This window comes from Neoarius graeffei, chromosome 6 (assembly GCF_027579695.1).
Source record: "Neoarius graeffei isolate fNeoGra1 chromosome 6, fNeoGra1.pri, whole genome shotgun sequence".
NCBI lineage: Eukaryota > Metazoa > Chordata > Actinopteri > Siluriformes > Ariidae > Neoarius > Neoarius graeffei.
In genome coordinates, this window is record NC_083574.1 from 58,442,748 (window position 1) to 58,465,971 (window position 23,224).

Here is a 23,224-nt window from a genome sequence, read left to right on the forward strand (position 1 = left end):
GTGTAGATGGGAAGACATACTGCAAATCCAAATCGCCAACATTTTTCCTTTGACCCAGCAACAAACAAATCGCAATGCAATGTTGAGGGATGTGGAGCCGAAATAGCGGGCAACCATGGGGGGAATTTGCAGAGGCATATCCAAAGACGGCATCCGGACCTGTTCAACAACTCTTCTACTGACACCGCACAAAAAAGACCTGGCACAGGGCAAAGTACTCTAGATGCGGTCATTGTTAAGAAGCCAAAATTGCTCAATGTACCTATTACATCCGAGGCCCTAGTAGATGCGTGTTTGGAGCTCGTCACAGTGAACGGCAGACCATTTTCCCTAATGGAGGACAGTGGCTTTAGAAAAATAATTGACCCACTACAACAAGCAATTGGAAATGGTTTTGCAATTAATTCAGCCAACATTCGTGAGAGGGTAACAACACTCGCTGACAGTGAAAGGAGAAAACTGATGGATGAGCTTAGTGGCAGGCTTATCCTGCTGAAAATCGACAGCGCCACTTGCAGGGATCGCTCTGTTTTGGGGATTAATGTGCAATATACAGCTGGAGAAAACATTGTGTTACGGACGCTGGCTGTTCGAGAATTGTGTGAAAGACACACGGCCTCCTACATATCCTCTGTGGTACAGGAGGTACTGGCAGAGTATAAAATCAGCCTGAAGCAGGTGTACTCGATCACTGCGGACAACGGTGCCAACATGCAAAAAGCAGTGCAAGTATTGTCCGATCTGCAAGAGACAGGCCACGATGAGGAGGAGGAGAACAACGATGCAGACACAGAAGCTGACAACATGGAAAAAGAACCTGATATTGAAATTGATCCTGTTGTTCAGGGGCAGGTGTTGCGAAGTGTGCGTTGTTCAGCACACACTTTACAGTTAGCAGTAGACGATGCATTGAAAGAGAAAGGGGTGTCTAACATCATCGGTAAAGCACGCCGTGTTGCTAAAAAGTTGCGCACTCCAAATGTTGTGGCCGTTATCAAAAGAATGGGCCACAAGAGGGCCATAGTTGACTGCCCAACACGCTGGCATTCCACGCACGATATGCTGGATCGACTTTGCGAGCTCAGATCATTTTGTGATGACATGTCGCCTACAGTTAATGAGCTGCATTTAAGTGAATCCGAGTGGCAGGCCATTTCAAATGTAGTCAATGTGTTGAAACCTGCAAAAATTACCACTAAATGCATCCAATCAGAACAGCTTACCGCAGGTGACTTTTACGGCCTGTGGCTGAAGTGTGTGTTAGATACCGACAAAATTGACAGCCCCTTTGCCAAACGATTGGTCCAGTGCATGAAAGCACGTCAGCATACACTGTTTGAAAATGATGCATTTGTGGCTGCTGTATTTGTTGATCCTAGATATAGGCTATTTTTGACAGATAATCAGGCTGAGATGGCGAAATTACACCTGTGCCGCACTTGGGACATGATCCAAAACCTGTCCGCCGCCCCCAAAACAGACAGTGTAGCTGAGCGTTCATCATCTTCATCTGAAGATGACGATGAAATTGAGCAGCTGCTGGTGGCTAAAGAAAGAGAAACCACCGTCGTACAAAAGGGCCGAGTTCCCATTGCATCGGTGTTAGACGCCTATTCCAGAGAAGCGCGTTTAAAGCGCACCGAGAACGTCCTTAGTTACTGGGCATCCATGGCCGCTTCAAATGCAGATATGCACAAACTCGCAACGTCCGTCATAGCGCTCCCCGTGACCCAAGTCAGCGTGGAGCGTGCATTTTCATCTTTGAAGTTTATTCTTTCTCCGCTTAGGTCGTCCCTGAATGACAAAATTCTGGAGGATATTCTTTTCATCCGCTTAAATAAACAGTTTGGAATGTAAGCTAACCCATTTCCACTTCCATCTTTCTTGGTTAATTTTTAATGGGTAGGCTACTATAGTATGGGAATTACTATTTTTGTGACTGTACAGGATTTATTTTATTTTATTTTTATTATTATTGGCTATTATTATTTTTGGCAGCCTGGAAGGCAATGGTTTGGACAATTCTCGATAGTCTAATGTATGTCAGTCACAAATCTTTTTTATTTAACAACACCAGGTTACGGTGTAGCCTATATTTTTAAGTTTTTGTTGCCTACTAAACGTGAGCCACTTTTGTTGCCTACTTCTTTGATAAGTGTTAGCATGTTTGTTGATTAACGATACCTGATGGATATGGGCTATGGAATTGCATTTTATAGGCCTTTAGTAGGCCTATGCTAAGCTAAAAAAAAAAAAAAAAAAAAGACTTGTTACGGTGTGAATATTGGATGGCCTGTTTTTTTCCCTCCTTTCCTTGCCTACTGTGAATGGTCACGACCAGGTTTGGTGACTTCTTTTAAGTTGGTGTAGCAACTGTTTATGGTGTAGCAAATGCCTAAGAAATGACTTGATGACTGATGGGCTGCGGGATTTTGTTCTTGCCCACTGAGTGGCATAGCCACGTGACTTTATAATGTCGTTGACGTTTGTGTTGAAAATCCTTCGGTTAACAATAAACACATTTGAAATAATTGTTTTGAATTATTTCTTGTCTTATTTAATGAAGGTTGTAATAGAATTAGCCTACATTTGGCTTAAGCTGGATGAGACGGAGACATAATTTTATAGCCATTTGTTAAACAGCTGACACTGACACTGTCAGCTGTTTAACAAATGGCTATAAAATTATGTCAGCCTGACAGGGAACGTAATTAACCGTTCCGGGAACGAAATTTTTTTGTTCTAACCGGTTCGGGAACGTCTATTTAATGGTGGAACCCAAAACCGGAAACGTTAAAATTCCGTTTCTGTTCGGAACGAACCAATAGGAAAAAAATTCTGGTTCAAAGCCCTGATCCAAGGTGTTTGAAGTCCAGTGTGACGTTTCGGCAGTCTGTGATTTATGGTGCCATATCATCTGCTGGTGTCTGTCCACTGTATTTTATCAAGTCCAAAGTCAATGCAGACATCTACCAGGAGATTTTAGAGCACTTCATGCTTCCATCTACTTACAAGTTTTATGGAGGTGCCAGTGACCTTTTCCAGCAGGACAGCACCTGCCTACAGTGGCAAAACTACTACCAAATGGTTTGCTGACCATGATATTACTGTGCTTGACTGGCCAGCCAACTCACCTGACCTGAACCCCGTAGAGAATCTGTGGGGTATTGTCAAGAAGATGAGAAACACCAGACTCAAAAATACAGATAAGTTTAAGGCTGCTATCAAAGCAGCCTGGGCTTTTAATGACACCTCAGCAGTGCCACAGGCTGATTGCCTCCATGCCACGCTGCACTGATGCAGTAATTCGTGGTAAAGGAGCCCCTACTAAGTATTGAGTGTATAAATGAACATAATTTTCAGAAGTTGGACATTTCTGTATTGTAAATCCATTTTTTAATTGATCTTAGGAAATATTCTAATAATTTGAGATATGGATTTCTGATTTTCATGAGCTGCAAACCATAATCATCAAAATTAAAATAACAAAAGGATTGAAATATTTCACTTTACATGTAATGAATATATAATATATGAAAGTTTACCTTTTTGAATTGAATTACAATAAAATAACGTTTTCATGACATTGTTTGAGATGCACTGCTATTTCAATTTTGATTCTTGCAACAAATTTAAAAAAAAAAGTTGGGATGGGAAAACATTCACCATTCCTTCTCACAACACTTAAATAATGTTTAGGGACTTTCTCTACTGGAGACAAAGGGAAAAGGCACCCTCTCCTTCTGCAGCTATGTGTTTGTAATGTTTGTAGAATGTGGGTTTGCAATGTGTTTTTGAAATATTCCTGGAACGCATGTCATCTTGAAGGCAACATGTTGCTCCAAAATCTCAGTGTATTTTTTTCTGAACTAATGCTGCCATCACAGAAGTGCAAGTTAAATTTGCCAAGGGCACGGACACTGCCACATACCATAATAGACCCTTTTGGACTTGTTGCTGGTAACATTTCTTCCAAAAAAGACCTGGAATCCTAGCTCGTCTGACCCCAGTACACATTTCCACTGTGAAATGGTCCATCCCAGATGCCTCCTTCTGGACACAGTTAATATCAAGCTTCCTTTTTGCACAGTAAGGTTTTAACTGCCATTTGTGGATGTAACTTTGTATTGTAATTCTTGACAAAGGTTTGCCAAAATAATTCCAAGCCCATGTGGTTATATCAGCTATTGATATAAGCACTGTTCTTGATGCAGTGCCATTTGAGGGATTGGAGATCATGTGTGTTCAGCTTAGGTTTGTGCCCTTGCCCTTTATCTGGAAATTCCTCTAGATTTCTTGCATCGTTAAATGATGCTAGACACCACAGAGACTGAAATATCCAAATCCATTCCCATCTTTCTTTGAGGAACATTGCATACTTGCCAACTTTTCAAAATTCTCATGGGGGAGAAAAGTGCATTAATGACATTTTCAATTGGACGAGGGTATGATGCGCAGTTGAAATGATAAAAACAGTGGATCCCAGTTAATTGCAAACCATTTGAAATTTATACAATTAGAGTTTTTGGATTGTTGATATTGTTCTATCAGTTACTATAGGTTATGGGATTCATGTATCAGGCATGAGATAGCGCAGAGTGAAAAATCTGAAATAATACTCTTGTCTTGAATTTTAATTTAATAACAATGAAAGAGAAGTCTTAAATCAGATTTTTAGCTGAAAAATCTCATGACTGAATATTGTATACATACAGAGACCCACAGAAAATAACACAAGTGATGCTTTAGAAGAAAATAGTCACAGTGAATGAAAGTATTATTGGATTGCATCAAATGTGTTTTCCTTCTGTAAGCTCATGTAAAAATACAGATAACTATAATATCATTGTGGCAGCGGGGGCGTGGTCCAGATCGGCGAACGGGGAGGATTCCATGGGGCTGCGGGTTTGATGCTCCACTGTCCCGGGTTTCGGCACCACTGTAAGCGACCCTACGTGTGGGTGGAGCACAGAGGACGGCAGGACAGAGATCAGGTTTTATAAACTGGCTTTATTGCCACACTTTTCAGTCTAACAATACTTTTCACCGAGACACACACACACAACTGGCGTCTGGTTCAGGGCTGAGCTTCCTCTGCTCTCGCTCTCCCTCCTGATATAGGGCGCAGTCACTGGGAAGACACACAAACAGGTTAATTGCTCTCAGGTGACGTGATTCTGCCACTTACCTTCCCTGACTCCGCCCTCCTGTCACAGACCGGCGCTTGACCACGCCCCCGCTGCCACAATCATATATAAATTAAATACAATTTTAATAAGATTTAACCAAAATAGTAACAACTCAATTAACAACTCAGCTGCATTGTCTTAGTACTACTAAAATGCATCTCTCTCACTAAACACTTTCCAACATAATTTTTAAAAAGCACTAGAAATGCTATCAAAATCCTATCAGAATGCATCAAAGGAATTTGCTCATTTGCAAACTTTGAAAGTTTTCAAACTAAATTTAAAAATGGCACTATAAATACTACCATACTATCAAAATATACTCTACAAAGAAATTCACTCGAATACAAAATTTTAGTACTACCAAAATACACTCACTAGTAATCTTTCACTTAAAACCTCAAAACTCTATCAAAATCAGTCACTTTCCAGATAATTCACTTGTAAACTTTCATTTAAAACTTTCAAACATAAATTCAAAATAGCACTAATACACTACCACACTATTCAAATACACTCATCAAACAAATTCTCTGTCATGCAAAATTTCACTAAACACTTTAGAAGTTGTACAGTTTGTTTCTGAAATGGTATGGAAGACTAGTTTAATTTCACACTCAAATGTCCATTATATTCTGATTTAAGGTATCTTTACCTTAAAATGTGTAACTGGCTGGTCGAACATTTGCTTATCCATGAAAATTCATTCTCCCATGCAACCTGGTATTTGCATTCATATTTTTGCCGTTTGGTATTTGGTTTAGTGGCCATGACGAATGAATGCTTGTAAAAAATGTCGGACAGCCTGGGTGAATCCTACATTACGGAAGTGACTGTCGTTCTGTTCGTTGATTGGTTAAAAATCAGTTGACGTCAGCAGTCTTTCTCATACGATTCTGATTGGACATAATCGGGAGTATTTTTAATTTGGCGGTAGGGATTTCCCCAAACTGGGAGATTATCCAGTTTTTAACAAATATGATCGGGAGGCGGGAGACGGAGGCTGAAATCGGGAGGGTTGGCAAGTATGACATTGTTTTTAAACATTTCAATAATTTTCTCACACATTTGTTACAAAGTGCAAGGGTACAAAGTTTGTGTCACAGGGGTCCAAAATTCAAATTGATTCAAACTGGTTCTTGTACCAGTTTTTAAGTGAAGGACAAGTTAAAGAACAGATTTCAGGTAATTTTTTGACATATGTGTATGGTAGTTTTGTGTAATCTGCTATAAGATAAAGGAGATTAAGTGTAGCTTTAAGCAGGGCTGGGAGAAACAAATGAAGTTATTCTCGGAGAGGACATTTTTTTTGACAATTCAGAATCCACTACTTCCATAGTGCTTTTAAATATAAGGCTGTAAGCTTTGTGTTAGTTGTCTCTAATATTTATGTCCCAATATCTTGACCACATTTTAGGATGAAAATAATCATTTTAGATGTTATTTTATATTGAAAAATTAGCTGTCTCGGAGAGGACATTTTTTTGGCATAATTACATACTAATTTGATCAAAATAGTCTGAAAACTTACTGGCATTCAACATTAAAACTTAACTATGTTTCCAATGATATGGAACCAAATATTTGTTTTATGGTATAAAGAATGATTTAAGTGTATCCCTTTTGGAGCTACCTGTGGTCAAAAAAGCACTTTTTCTAAATGACACGAGTAATTTTGCTAAATATGACATATATTGCCATACATTCACCAAAAATAATGTTATCACCAAATTTTTTTTTGCATGGTAAATAGAGCTATCACAGGGCTACAATAAACAACAAAGTTTATTTAGTCAAGCCTTTTGATATTGAAGATAAGTGTTAAATGTGATTTTTAGCTTGCGTACCCTGATTGTAAAACGACCCTTAATTGATGATCTAGTAAGTGTGATGTAATCATGCAAAGCTACAGTGACTTCATCATTAGTTCATGCTGAGCAGGAATTTGCAATGTATTCATTATCATGACAATTCATGATGCATAATTAATTAATTATGATGCAGTGAATTAATTCATGCATTAAACTATCATGAGTCATGCATTAGTTCACCATTATTTAAGTATATTATTTGTACACTTATTATAAAGTGCTATAAAATTTTTTAACCCTAGGTATATATCAACATTTGGCCTCAACTGTATGCCCTGGTTAGTCTTTGACTCATCTATCCAATGTCATTCTACACTACTTTATGTACTATAAATGCAATACACAAGAGGTGAAATTTGTTACCTGATATATAACCCCATAATTACACTCAACAAATTAACTACCACCTCTGATCTTTCCTCCTTCAAATTCTGTTTACTTGAGAGCTTTTTAATTGATTTGGAGCAGCTTAATAAGTCAAGACTTAGAAAACATCATGACATCAGATATACATACCTATCTGTAAAGGACAGTCAGAACTGCAGATCACCTCACAACAGAGTAACACACAAATCTTATTTATTCCTGCTGCCATACACAAGGTTTTGAAACTGACTTGGAGATCTGCATACTTTCCAGGACTCTTAGACTACGTTCAGACTGCACCCTGAAACGACCCATTTCCGATTTTTTTGCCCATATGCGACCTGTATCCGATTTGTTATTGACAATCTGAACGACACAGATCCGATTTTTTCACATGCGAACCAGGCCGCTTGGATATGTGGTCCTAAATCCGATGCATATCCGATATTTTCACATGCGACTGCAGTCTGACCGGACAGGTCGCATTCATGCGACCTACACGTCATCAACAAAAGACAAACGTCACTATTCTGCGTTGGCTAATCCCGCCTCTTTGGTGGAAAACAACAACATTTGTACAGTTTTCAGAATTTAAATAGACTTTTATAGAATTGATCAAGCTAATGGTGGATTTGGTAGGGACCTGGATGTTGATCTGTTAGCCTGATTAAATAAAACAGTTTCTATAACTGATTTATAACTTAAACCATCCTGTATTATAAGATTGTTCTGGAAATTTCCAGTAATTTGACACCTTCGGTCTCATTAGTCTGCTGTTAATCAGATTATTGTGTGAGTTCCGCCACCGCCACAAAAACCACATCGCCAGGTCTCGCCTCATCTCCATAGCAAACTGCACTGGTGTTTATGCACCTTGAGCCAGCGCTGAGAGAAGTTGCAGAATTCAGCTGGCTATAAACAATCTAAATAAATATTTATAAAAATGTAGAAAAAGTTTATTAATATGACGAAATAAATATGTGCAAATTATTAAGCCTGAATTAAGAGTTTGGTAATACAGCGGCCGTATCCCAAATGACTACCTACTGAAGCTTGAGTGCACTATATAGAGTTTAAAAATCCATTACTTCCTAGTAACATGTAGTGCACTTGTATAGAAATTAGAGAGACATTTAGGAGTCAGCCCTCGTTACCAGGCTACACGTTTTCATTTCAGTTCAGAAACAAAAACACACACGAGACCTCACACTTTAACACTAACCAGATAATTAAACAAACAAACAAAAAAAAGAAATCATTAAACATGAAGAGTGCGCTTTTTTTTCTTGTTTACGTATTACGTAGATGTGCTTATTACGTGTCAATTTGCGCATGCAGGACACTTTTGGGTCGTTTTCCGTTCATATTGGAGATCGCATGCGTCTCATATAATTGGTAATGTGAATGGCCTAACAAAAAAATCGGATTTCACAACAAATCGGATATGGGTCGTTTCAGGTTGCAGTCTGAACGTAGTCTTATATTGTTGCATTAGTTCTGCTACAGGTAATCAGAATCAGAATTATTTTATTAATCCCCAGAGGGAAATTCAAATTTGCTACCAAGCTCCTGAATCAGAGAAGTAGTAAGCATGTAGAAGAGGGGTGTGACAGCTAGAAAGGGAGGAAATCCAATTTAAATTGAATAAATTACATGTGTGTGTTTCTGCTCCTGATTTTTCTGGTAGTGTTTCAACTTCTTGTTGCCCTTGTCAAATTCTCTTTCACATTGCAATTTTGCACAATCTTTTGATTTTTAATTTTTATTTTTTGAAATTAACTGCCATATTCTTCCAAGGAATTTGATTGAGGGATTTTTTTATGCTAATTAAATTGGAGCCATTATTGTAGATACTTGCAAATTAATTTTAGATAATTCTCATTATGCAAATAGGCCCTTTTATCCTCATGCATATTCTGTCGGCTTTAGATCGGTCATCATTATGAGAAACCCACTCTGGCAAGCTGTATAATCTGTAAAGCATTCATGGGTAAATACATTTCATGTGTCTTCATTGTTGCAATTTTGGGATTATAATAAGCAAAATTCTTGACTTGCTTGGCCCTCAGCAGTCTGTTTTTTCATTGTCAGAACAAACAGTCAGCCTCTTTGAATGTATGTTATTTTTGGTGATTATATGGAAATCTTTGGAATGAAAAACATGCACAAACATTTTTGTTATTCCTTTGGAGGTATAATATGGGTGTGAAAAATATTCACACCCTGGTCTGTGGTATCTGTGTATAAGAGGCAGTTTGCCACACACACAAAAAAATCCCACTTAAAGGAAAAGTTGCTGTTTGATGTGTGGTACTAGCACACACTGATTTTTAAACCTCTCCAGAGAGCGACTTGCTGCAAGTTTTTAATGAGAGGGAAAGAGAGAGGAGGAGACATTGTGGAGGATGGCAGGTAATGGATGCCAGGCTGTTCCAGACATTTGCTTTAAATCAGAGTAGCTGTGACAAGCTGTACTTGCTTATTAACTTAATTTGTTCAAAACATTTTCATTTTAGTACCAAATTATTTATCACCCTTTTGTTTGAGTTGCATCAACCTGATGGTCATTTGGTGGAGGCACCATAAAAATTGCTACTTTGTTGCTGTATCTTTTCTGTTTAAAGTCTCTGTATGGGAATATGCAATAATATAATACTCAAGTTTAAACTTTTTTTTGCATTTTCTATTATATTTTTTCATCCCAGCATTGTTATTTGTGTCCAATTTATTGGCAGTGTGTTCACTCAAGAAGGATTGGAAGGACAGGGAATTTCAATATGCATGCCTATGATTCTAATTCTACTTCTTTGATGCACAGTGCAAGGAACATGCACATTAATGTTTTGCATGGTATACCACTGCTATTATTAAAAATTGTTCAGACTGCACAAAATTCTGAGTATAGCAAACAATAAATAAATAAGTGAATAATTAAGGTGGGCGGCACGGTGGTGTAGTGGTTAGCGCTGTCGCCTCACAGCAAGAAGGTCCGGGTTCGAACCCCGTGGCCGGCGAGGGCCTTTCTGTGCGGAGTTTGCATGTTCTCCCCGTGTCCGCGTGGGTTTCCTCCGAGTGCTCCGGTTTCCCCCACAGTCCAAAGACATGCAGGTTAGGTTAACTGGTGACTCTAAATTGACTGTAGGTGTGAATGGTTGTCTGTGTCTGTGTGTCAGCCCTGTGATGACCTGGCGACTTGTCCAGGGTGTACCCCGCCTTTCGCCCGTAGTCAGCTGGGATAGGCTCCAGCTTGCCTGCGACCCTGTAGAACAGGATAAAGCAGCTACAGATAATGAGATGAGATAATTAAGGTGCCAAATACATTTTTCATGTTTAAACAGTTTCATCTCAAAACCCACACGTACAATCAAAGCCATTTAAGGACCCAAGGAACCATTTAGATAGGATAATTATAAGAGGTCTTTTGGCCCCACGGTTTTCCCCCTGAACTAGTTTGTCAAATGGTGGCACAAGATCCAGCAGGAATGCAACACCAGTGGCCCAGAGGCAGTGACCCAGCATTATGCTCAAAGTAGTGCCCCTCTTCAGTGTTGCATTTGCTTAAATGGAGTTCTTGTGTAGGAGAGGGCTGCGAATAATTATAGAAAAGTGGGTGGTAATGGAATTGTAATTCTTCCTTCTTTGAAACTCTGTTCTTTCCAAGGTGAGGTGTCACCCTATAGAATGTGTTCATTAGTTCCTGATTTAATGTTTCAGTCATTTAAAATACTGTACAAATTCTGTGTTTGTGTGTTTTTGGTTTATTTGTGACTGGTACCCAAATATCCTGTTTAAGCTTTTGGAATAGCTAAATCCCTGTTTTTGTGCTTGAGTGCAAGTTTGTCTCTCTCCCTGTATGTTTCTCTCTTTTTCTCCACACACACACATCTGTATATATATTGTGTGTGTGTTTGTGTGTGTGTGTGTGTGTGTGTGTGTGTGTGTGTGTGTGTGCAAAGACTCCTTTCTCTGTGTTTTGCATTCACAGGCTTTCACTGGCAGCAAGTGAGTGTTTATATGAGCTTTCAGTGACAAGTAAACAGGTTGACGGTAGTTTTGTTCTCAGTGTGAATACAACATGGCTCCCCTCTTCCATATCTTATGTTATTAATGGATATACAAGTTGCTTGTCAGATAAGGGGTTGCAGACGGATGTAAATGCAGGAAATGTATTTATTATAAAAACAACAAGCAGGCATGCAAGTCCAAAACGTTAGGCAGAATCAAAAAAAGAAGATAGGTGAAAGTCATGTGAAGCACAAACAGACTAGACAAGGCAAAGACAAAAGGCAGAATCCAAAATGCAAACTTGAGCCAAAATCCAGAATAACAATACAAACAAAGGCTTGGTAAGGTCAGATACTAGGTACTGAGCGTATTACTTCACAAAGTCTGTATGTGTTCTGAGTCCTTATAAGCATGTGCCGTGATTGCCCTTTGATCAGGAACAGGTGCCTTGGAATTAGTCCTTGAGGTGCACTCCTTATGCATGGACTAGAGTAACCCCTCAAAGCATGCCAAGCTCGAGCATGTGCTGAAGTGATAGAACCCCCCACCAAAGAGTTTCCCCCGAGAGCTAAAAACATCCTTGGACGGCCCCAGCTCTTGGGACCTGGCACTGGATGATGTCCCCAGGAGCTGTGCTCTGGCTTGGGAAAGACATGGCACTGGAAAATGAGCTTAGGCAGAGATTTGGGTTTTGCTTGGGCTTTGAATGGTTGCAAGGACACAGGTGGAGGCTTTGGTTCAGGCTTGGACTCAAACTGGGTCGGGGATGCAGGTGGAGGTTCAGGCATGGGTTTAGACATGAACATAGTTTTGAGCATAGTTATGGGCCCAGACATGGGCTCAGGCATATATTCAGACATGGACATGGGTTCAGACCTAGACATGGGCCTGAGCATCAGCATGGACCCTGGCGTCAGCATGGGCATGGACTCAGATTTCAGCATGGGCATGGACCTGGGCTTGAGCATGGACCTGGACTTGGGCGTAGGCATGGGCATGGACTCAAGTGTGGACATGGGCATGTACTCTGGCTAAGACACTGACCTTGGTATGGACATGGGCTTGGATGCAAGTGCAGTATGTCCGTGAGGGTGGATGGAACACTGAAGCACAGACAGATGGGAAAATGATGCTGAACAGTCTTTTTAACACTTGCTTTTCAGCTTTAAGTCAACTTGCATGTCTATATATATATATATATATATATATATATATATATATATATATATATACACACACACACACACACACACACACGCACGCGTGCTCTGGTCAGGAGACAGTCACCTCTCCACTCTCCCTCTCCTTATCAATGCTTGGCCATCACTGGAAGAGACATACACACATACACCCATCATCAATTAACAACAGGTGAGATCACTTTGCCACTCACCTTCCCTGGCCCTGCCCTCTGTTCACAAACTGATGCTTGATCATGTTCCCACTACCACATACCCCCACCGCCTGACTCAGGATGGGGGGCCATTTGGCCTGTAGCCGACTCCCCCTCTGATGGGAAAGAAAATATGCATCACCATCTGTGACTTTGGCCTGTGGAACATCTCAAATTTGAAAGGCTGGAGGGCTAGATACCAACGGGTGATCCATGCATTGGTATCTTTCATGTGGTGGAGCCACTGGAGTGGGGCGTGATCTGAACAGAGGGTAAAAGAACACCCCAGTGGATAGTACTGGAGGGTGAGGACCACCCATTTGATAGCCAGATACTCCTGCTCGATGGTGCTGTTCTTACTTTCTCACATCGAGAGCTTGCGGCTGATGTACGGCACCGGATGTTCCTCCCCCTCCACCTATTGCTAAAGAATGGCCTCCAGCCCTCTGTCCAACATGTCTGTCTGCAAAATAAAAGGGAGAGAGAAGTCAGCGGAGTGTAACAGTGGCCCCCCACACTGTACAGCCTTTACCCTAGTGAACACCTGTTGGCACTGCTCCATCCACTGGACCGGATCTGGTTCTCCCTTTTTAGTGAGAACAGTCAGCAGGCTGGTAACATCTGAATAGTTAGGTATAAACCTGTGAGAGTAGCCAGCCAGCCTCAGGAACTGTCTCACTCCCTTTTTGGTCTTGGGCCTCGGGCAGGTTGCAATTGCTGCAGTCTTGTCAATTTGGGGATACACCTGCCCATGACCCAAGTGGAAGCCCAGATACCATACCTCCATCTGTCCAATTGCACACTTCTTCGGGTTTGGTGTGAGCCCAGTGCGCCACAGTGACCTCAGGACTGCCCTGAGATGCTATAAATGCTGCTCCCAATCATTGCTATATATAATGATGTCTAGGTATGCAGTGGCATAGGCGGCATGGGGATGGAGGATTTTGTCCATGAGCTGCTGGAACATTGCGGGAGTGCTAAATAACCCAAAGGGAAGGATGATGAATTAACGTAAGCCAAACAGTGTGGAAAAGGCAGGTTTTTTTCTTGGGATGGAGGAGTAAAGGGGATTTGCCAATATCCCTTTGTCAAAACCAGTGTCAAATAAAAGTGAGCAGCACCTAATCAATCAAGCAACTCATCAATGCAAGGCATAGACACCGAATTGACTTTTCTATACTCCACCCAGAACTGGACAGACCCGTCAGCCTTGGGGACCAAGACCACTGGGCTGCTCCAATCACTGTGGGACTCCTCGATTATTCGCATTTCAAGCATGGCCTTGAGTTCGTCTTGAACCACAGCTTTCTTGTATTTGAGGAAGCGGAATGGGCAGCTATGCACCACCACCTCTGGGGGCATCTCAGTATGGTGTTCTGCGAGTGCAGCTGGGGAGGGGCGAGAACACGTTGAAAAACTCCGCTTGCAACCTAGCTACCTCCATGTGTTGGGCCAGCAAGAGGTGGTCTCCCCATGGGCCGGAGTAGCTCAAGTGGTTACTTTTATTTCTACCTCCTGCCCCAGCTCCATCCTCTCCGGAACTACTGACGCCACTGCCATGGGGACCTCCTCATTCCAATGTTTTAGTAGGCTGAGCTGGTATATTTGTAGCGCTCTGCCCTATCCATTCGCTTCACCTCATAGTCAACATCCCCGATGGCTTGAGCCATTTGCCACATGACCTCAAAGGGCTCTTGCCACTTGGTGAGTAATTTTGAGCTCGCAGTGGGTAATAATACGAATGCTTTATTTCCCAGTGTGAATTATCTAAGGTGTGCGCCCCTGTTGTATTGCTGGGCCTGACATTCTTGTGCCTGCTGCAAATTCTCTTGGGTTAAGTGACTGAGTGTGTGGAGCTTTGTGCGCAGGTCGAGAACATATTGAATTTCATTTTTACTGTTTGAAGGTCCCTCCTCCCAATTTTCCCATAGCACGTCCAAAATGCCACGAGGCTTACACCCATTTAATAATTTAAATGGGGAAAATCCCATGGAGGCTTGCGGAACCTCTTGTATTGTGAACAACAAGGGCTTGAGCCATTTATTCAAGTTACGTTTGAATTCACTGACAAATTTATGAGTTTTTAAGAGTTTGGTTACACTGTTTGACCAAGCCATCTGTCTGTGAGTGACAAACACTGTTGCGGATGGATTTAACTCCCAATAACTCATAGAGTTCACAAAGTATTTGTGACATGAATGTAGTGCTTTGGTCAGTCAGGATTTCTTTGGGAATTCTGATTTGGGAGATAATTTTAAACAGTGCCTCTGCCACATTATGTGCAGAAATGTTACGCAGTGGGACTCCTTCCAGGTATCACATTGCATAGTCCACTAGGACTAAAACAAAGCTATACCCTCATGCAGACTGATCTAATGGCCCAATGAGATCCATACCAATTCTTTCGAAGAGGGTCTTGATCAGAGGAAGAGGGTGTAAAGGTGCTTTTGGAGTGGCCTCTGGATTCACCAGATGACATTCGTGGCATGCTGCACACCACTTACGGATATCCTCATGAATCACTGGCCAATAGAACCGGGCCATTATTCAGGCTAGTGTCTGGCCATAGGGGTAAAGAGGCTTGGAATACGAGCTCCCTATGGCTCTTTAGAATTAAAACATTGATTATTTTCTTATGGATTTGAGTGTCCTGCATCACTCTGTATAATCCATCTTTAATTATTGTGAAGTACGGGTAGGAGAGTGTTGCATTTGGCTGGAAAGTCTGACCATTAAGTACTCTGCCTTGGTCAAAAGCATGATGCAGAGTCTCATCTCGCGTTTGTTCTAAGGGGAAATCCTCAAGGGAATCCCTGAGAGAGAGAGAGAGAGAGAGAGAGAGAGAGGAGGGGTGGGCCACTCCCTTCTCTCTGTATCGCTCTGACATGGCGCTGATGTGGACAGTTCTGAGACCGCTTCCCCAGAGAGTGCTACACTGGGATCCCCCTGTGACATGCTACTGCAGGACCTGCCCAGTACTACATGCTCCATTAAAAGCTTAAAGGTGCCCTTCCACCAAAAACGTTTAATACTGGCTCTTTTTGAAATACCGTAGTTCACTCCGAGTTGCATATGCATGCTGCATGTGAAAATGTAATTCTACTCCCATTCCCTGTATTAGCTTATGAAAGAAAATAGTCGGAAAAACGAGCGGATCAGAAAAAGCCATACGAAGTTACGTCACTTCGAAAATTAGTATTCATGGCCTTGCCCACCTTGGCTTGCGACCGCCCACGGGAAGAAAGCGCGAGGAGAGAGACGTAATTCGCCCTGAGGCGCGGCGCGGTGCTCCGCATCAGCTTCGTTTCTAATGGCGGCTCCAGCCCGACTTTGCATGCTCGTAACTCGGGCAGGGGAGGTCCCAGCCTCCCCAAACTTGGCAGCCAGCGGCCTCTGCCCTCTCCCGAACGAAAGAGTGCTCCCTGGGCGGGCTAGCTCCGCGCCTCAGGACGTAATTCACCTAACCCTAACCCTAGGTCCCAGCCTCCCCAGACTTGGCAGCCAGCAACCCCTGCCCTCTCCCGAACGAACCAGCGCTGCCAGGGCCTGTCGGCTCCCAGCCAGGGGACATTATTCCCCCCACACCCCCCGAGGCAAGCTCCGCTCTGTCTCGTGCCTTGATGAGAGCCGCTGCTGCAGGGAGTATTCAATTAAATAAATAAATAAATGAATGAATGAATGACTACCTCCCAGTCACACGCACACGCGCGCACACACACACACATGTGCGTTCTGGTTGGAGAGAGAGCTCCCTTCCTCTGCTCTCCCTCTCCTCTTATAGGACGCGGTCACCTGGGGAAGACACACAAACACATGTTAATTCCCGTCAGGTGCAGTGATTCTGCCACTTACCTTCCCTGACTCCGCCCTCCATTCGCAGACCTTCATCCACGCCCTTGTTGCCACATCTACATTGTTATTGGTCAAAACATCGATGTCGAGACCATAATAGCCAATCGAAACAGTTTTTACAAAGACACCCACATCCGCTTGTTCTAACCCACTGGAGGTAGCGTCACACTGCTGTTAGCCAATCAGAGGTAATACGTTTACATGTCATGAATATTAATGAGTAAGAGCTGAAATCCTGTCGTTCTCTCCCCACCCACTCCTCCACCAAACTAGAACAGCCTGAAACAGGAGACCCACAGCATTTTTTTCACCAAAACCGGCTCACAGGGCATTCATTCATACAAGAGACCACCTCACAATTAATTTAAAAACGATGCAAGGGGACCTTTAAACCCTGGCCAGTCTGTCCCCAGAATCAGTGGGTGGGTGAGGCCTCTTCACTATGCTTTGTTACCCGAAATTGGATGTGAACGGACACTAGCAGATATTCGTGAACATCCCCATGCACACACAATACCTTCACCAATCATGCTGCCCTCAATTGTGCCTCACCTTGGACCAGGCTTTGGTGGATTGTGGTCTGATTTTAGCCTGTATCCACCAACACATGATATGTATCCCCTTGAATACTCACTGGTATGCAATACGCTCCGGCTCGATCGAGGGCCGTCTCTGGTGCGTCTGGGATCTGGACCACGGCCTCCAACTCCATCACATGGCAATGGTCCTTGAAATGCCCAGGTTCCCCACAGTGCCAGCACACTGGCCCAGGCTTCACCTCTGCACTGGCAATCTGGGGATCACTCATCTGAGGAGGACAAGACACAATATGGTGGTGCTGGAGCAGTTCATCATGCAGCTGCCAGAAGTGACGGGAGTGGGTCCAGTGCCACCGCCTGACATTGCTTGATCGTGCGATCAAGTTGGCAGAGGACCAACTTGATTGCACAATCCAGCAACACCAGGCAGCAGGAGGGAAGGGAACACCACAGGCTCAGCAAGCTGGCTGCGGGAGGGTTTGGCCCCTGTTTCCATGGTGCAGGGACAGAGTGGAGACGGGAAGAGGGGGCAGAGAGGGAGAGAGAGAAGAGGTAGGATGTCCACCTGCTTCTGAAACCACTGCCAGATGGTCCTCTGCCAACTTGATCGCACGATCCAGCAACGCCAGGTGGTGGCACTGGACCCACTCCCCTGTCCCTTCTGGCAGCTACACGATGAACTCCAGTGCCACCATGTTGATGATCCCCTCAGCATCATGATCTTCTGCCCTTCCTCCAGTGTCAGTGTGTGGAAGTGCTGATGGTGTTTTTCTGGGGTGCAGCCAACACACTGCAGGACGGCTCACTTCAGGCTGGCATAGTTGAGCCAGCTGTCGACGGGGAGCTGTTGGGCAGTGAGCTGGGCTTCTCCAGTCAGGAGCGGCAGAAGGTGACCATTGCTCATTGCTCAACTATACACCTCCATCCCTGTGCAGCTTGCTTGAAGAGCGTGAGGAAGGCTCTCAGGTATTCGTGAGGACCCTTCTTCGCAAGGGTGATGTAGGGGATGTCTGCGGATGCAGCAGCTGAGGGCCCCGCTGACGCGAGCAGATGCCAGAACACCTGACGATATTCCTGCTGAGCTTGCAGCAAGGCCTCGAACCACTGCTACTGTTCTTTGCACAGGGCAGTCAGTGCTTGGTGTTGGTTCTGTTGGGTGGCAACAAAGGCATGGACAAGGTCTTTGAATGGAGAGGACTCCATGAGCGGTTCCCTTCAGTGTTCCCAGGTTTTGGCACCAGTGCAGTATGTCCCTGAGGGTGGGTAGAACACTGAAGCGCAGACAGGCAGGAAAATGATGCCGAACAGTCTTTTTATTTTAAAAGTAGATGGCCTTTCAATTTCATAAAATCAGTGAAATTTAGTTTCCTCTGAAATTTGGTCATTGTGATATATGTTTATTTCTATAATATCTAAAAAAAAAAAAACCCAGGCCATTCTGTGGCTAGGAAGTTATTTAATTTGAGGGGATTCCTGAGCAAATAATGCGCATGAAATTGTGTGCTTCGCACAGTCAAGCAAATAGAGGAAATTGGTGTGCTCATGCTTACCTTTGACCGTGCACTGACAATTGCATCATTCTGTCGCCTGATACAGTCTCTTATTTTGCATCACGGTGAAGCAAGAAAAAATAGCAGAGAATTTATGGCTACATGTGTCTAAATTCATAAATTGGTCTATTTTTAAAAAAAGCCTAATAAAATTGGAAGTCTGTGATTTGAATTCAGCAGCTTTCGGTCCACTAAACAAAAATAATTGGGTGTCAAGGAAAATTCTTTTTATGACCTAAACTTGAAAAATCTGAAAGTCAGTCTACCTTTAACATTCACTTTTCAGCTTTAAGTCAACTTGTATGTCACACACACACACACACACACACACACACACACACACACACACACACTCTGGTCGGGAGACAGCCACCCCATGCTCTCCTTATCAACACTCAGCCATCACTGGAAGAGAGAGAGAGAGACAGACACACACACACACACACACACACACACACACACACACACACACACACACACATCATCATCAATTGACAACAGGTGTAATGACTTTGCCACTCACTTTCCCTGGCGCCACCCTCCATTCACAAACTGACATTTGACCATGCCCCCAATGCCACATTTGGCATGGACATGGATTTGACCATGGGCTTAGACTCTGACCTTGGCATGGGCTCTGGCATTAGCAGGGGCATGAAATTGGACTTGGGCTTGGATTTTGATCTTGGCATGGATTCGGGCGTGAACTCGAAGACAGATCTAGGCTTTGTTTGAGTGATGCCATCCTTGATGAAACCAGGTGGGGGAGCAACGACATCTTCAAAGCCAGGTGGCAGTGAAGAGCTGGTCCCCGCTGAAGCCAGGTGTCAGAGTGAAGAGGTGTCCCCATTGAAATCTGGGATGGAGGCTGCCCTGTTGGCCCCTGGAGCAAGCAGTGGAGTGGCAGCCGCCCTGTCAGCCTCTCGGGTATCGGCCTCTCTGGTATCAGCCACCCCTCCCCCCCCCAAAAAAGATGGGGATCCTCCTTCCCTGAAACCTGGAGCCTCGTGCCAAACAACTTGGAGCTCCGGAGGCATGGGTGCTGCACTGTGAGTAGACCTTTGGCTGACTGGCGTGCTGGTCCAGTAAGCCAAAAAAATCATGCAGCTACCCACAGGTTTTCGGGAGGTTTGGGCTCCACCAAGTCCTCATAAAAGAAACTGCACTGCAGCAAAAGTCCGGTGGGCGGCTCCTCCACTCGATCATTTGGAGCCAGTATGTCCAGCCCTAGCCATTGCAGAACCACACTGATCCTGGCTTTGGCACCATGACACTAGTGTGGGATGGGGCTGCGTGCCTGTTCCTTCCCACTATATCCATGGTCACAGTGAAGTAATCTGTCAGATAAGAGGTTGCAGACAGATGTAAGTGCAGGAAGTGTGTTTGTTATAAAAACAACAAATAGGCATACAAGTCCAAAATGTTAGTCAGAATCAAAAACAAAACACAGGCAAAAGTCATGCAAGGCACAAACAAACTAGAAGAAGGAGAGACAGAAGGCAGAATCCAATTTACAAACTTGAGTTGAAAACGGGCGGCACGGTGGTGTAGTGGTTAGCGCCGTCGCCTCACAGCAAGAAGGTCCGGGTTCGAGCCCTGTGGCCGGTGAGGGCCTTTCTGTGCGGAGTTTGCATGTTCTCCCCGTGTCCGCGTGGGTTTCTTCCGGGTGCTCCGGTTTCCCCCACAGTCCAAAGACATGCAGGTTAGATTAACTGGTGACTCTAAATTGACCGTAGGTGTGAATGTGAGTGTGAATGGTTGTCTGTGTCTATGTGTCAGCCCTGTGATGACCTGGCGACTTGTCCAGGGTGTACCCCGCCTTTCGCCCGTAGTCAGTTGGGATAGGCTCCAGCTTGCCTGCGACCCTGTAGAAGGATAAAGCAGCTAGAGATAATGAGATGAGATGAGATGAGATGAGATGAGATGAGATGAGTTGAAAACCAGAATAGCAATGCAAACAAAGTCTCGGAAAAGTCAGATACTAGATACTGAGCATATTACTTGGCAAAGTCTGTATGCATTTCTAGTCCTTACAGTGGTGCTTGAAAGTTTGTGAACCCTTTAGAATTTTCTATGTTTCTGCATAAATATGACCTAAAACATCAGATTTTCACAAAAGTCCTAAAAGTAGATAAAGAGAACCCAGTTAAACAAATGAGACAAAAATATTATACTTGGTCATTTATTTATTGAGGAAAATGACCCAATGTTACATATCTGTGAGTAGCAAAAGTATGTGAACCTCTAGGATTAGCAGTTAATTTGAAGGTGAAATTAGAGTCAGGTGTTTTCAATCAATAGGATGACAATCCTGTGTGAGTGGGCACCCTGTTTTATTTAAAGAACAAGGATCTATCAAAGTCTGACCTTCACAACACATGTTTGTGGAAGTGTATCATAGCACGAACAAAGGAGATTTTTGAGGACCTCAGAAAAAGCATTGTTGATGCTCATCAGGCTGGAAAAGGTTACAAAACCATCTCTAAAGAGTTTGGACTCCACCAATCCACAGTCAGGCAGACTGTGTACAAATGGAGGAAATTCAAGACCATTGTTACCCTCCCCAGGAGTGGTTGACCAACAAAGATCGCTCCAAGAGCAAGATGTATAATAGTCAGCAAGATCACAAAGGACCCCAGGGTAACTTCTAAGCAACTGAAGGCCTCTCTCACATTGGCTAATGTTCATGAGTCCACCATCAGGAGAACACTGAACAACAGTGGTGTGCATGGCAGGGTTGCAAGGAGAAAGCCACTGCTCTCCAAAAAGAACATTGCTGCTTATCTGCAGTTTGCTAAAGATCAGGTGGACTAGCCAAAAGCATATTGGAAAAATGTTTTGTGGATGGATGAGACCAAAATAGAACTTTTTGGTTTAAATGAGAAGCGTTATGTTTGGAGAAAGGAAAACACTGCATTCCAGCATAAGAACCTTATGCCATCTGTGAAACATGGTGGTGGTAGTATCATGGTTTGGACCTGTTTTGCTGCATCTGGGCCAGGACGGCTTGCCATCATTGATGGAACAATGAATTTTGAATGATACCAGTGAATTCTAAAGGAAAATGTCAGGACATCTGTCCATGAACGGAATCTCAAGAGAAGGTGGGTCATGCAGCAAGACAACGACCCTAAGCACACAAGTCATTCTGCCAAAGAATGGTTAAAGAAGAATAATGTTTTGGAATGGCCAAGTCAAAGTCCTGACCTTAATTCAATCGAAATGTTGTGGAAGGACCTGAAGCGAGCAGCTCATGTGAGGAAACCCACCAACATCCCAGAGTTGAAGTTGCTCTGTACAGAGGAATGGGCTAAAATTCCTCTAAGCCGGTGTGCAGGACTGATCAACAGTTACTGGAAAGGTTTGTTGAAATTATTGCTGCACGAGGGGGTCACACCAGATCCTGAAAGCAAAGGTTCACATTCTTTTGCCACTCACAGATATGTAATATTGGATCATTTTCCTCAATAAATAAATGACCAAGTATAATATTTTTGTCTCATTTGTTTAACTGGGTTCTCTTTGTCTACTTTTAGGACGTGTGTGAAAATCTGATGATGTTTTAGGTCATATTTATGCAGAAATATATAAAATTCTAAAGGGTTCACAAACTTTCAAGCACCACTGTATAAGCATGTGCTGTGATTGCCCTCTGAGCAGGAACAGGTGCTTTGTAATTAGTCTTTGAGGTGCCTGCAACGTGCTCCATGTGCGTGAATGAGTGTAACCCCTCAAGGCGCACCAAGCTCGAGTGCGCTGACGTGATATTGCCTTCTTGAAAATGAGGCTTTATATTTGCATATGGAAAGGCTGTTATTAGCAGAATTGCAGCACAAGTGGACAGCCTTTGGAGGGACCTGCACTTGCAGGGAGTGAAAGCTGAATGGGGCATTGGGATGAAACACTGCAGTGTGATGAAAGCCCTGGTGGGTGGTTATGCATTATACCAGCTGAGCATCATTCATTTTTTATGATGGTTAGAGGTCTAATAGGGGAAAGTGCAGTACAAGTGAAGAGCGAATCCTGTCCTACATGTTTTTATAAATGAGTTACAGATTAAGTTATACTTATGCATTATTGTCTTCACTAAATTATGAAAAATCATGGACATGCTGATCTCATGAAGGAGACATGACATTGTCTGTTCTCAACAAAATTTGTTCTTCCCCTATAATATCATTCTTGAAGTCTTCTTGTCCTTCACAGCTGTTCTTGTTAACTTGCACATGGACATCTTTTAAGCTCTGCAGCTTTTTGCACATCCCAGTTATACTCAGCCTCAGACTAAAATAACAGTTGGTATACACCGAGACTCTGGTGTGTCTTGAAAATCAGGCCAAAATTTTAAATTTGGATCAGAGCTAGCTTCTAACTGGTGTGAACATGCTTCTTTAAAAATATTTGGGCATTTCTTGCATGATTTCATGGCAATCAAAATTTACTTTCTCTAGGCTCTTTA

At 43.2% G+C, this 23,224-nt stretch overlaps 1 protein-coding gene across 1 annotated transcript in view; it reads left to right on the plus strand.

The window, feature by feature from the left end:
- Nucleotides 1-23,224, plus strand: part of necab2 (N-terminal EF-hand calcium binding protein 2) — a 329,089-nt gene that overhangs the window by 29,948 nt on the left and 275,917 nt on the right. The gene's annotated exons all lie outside the window — the stretch shown is intronic.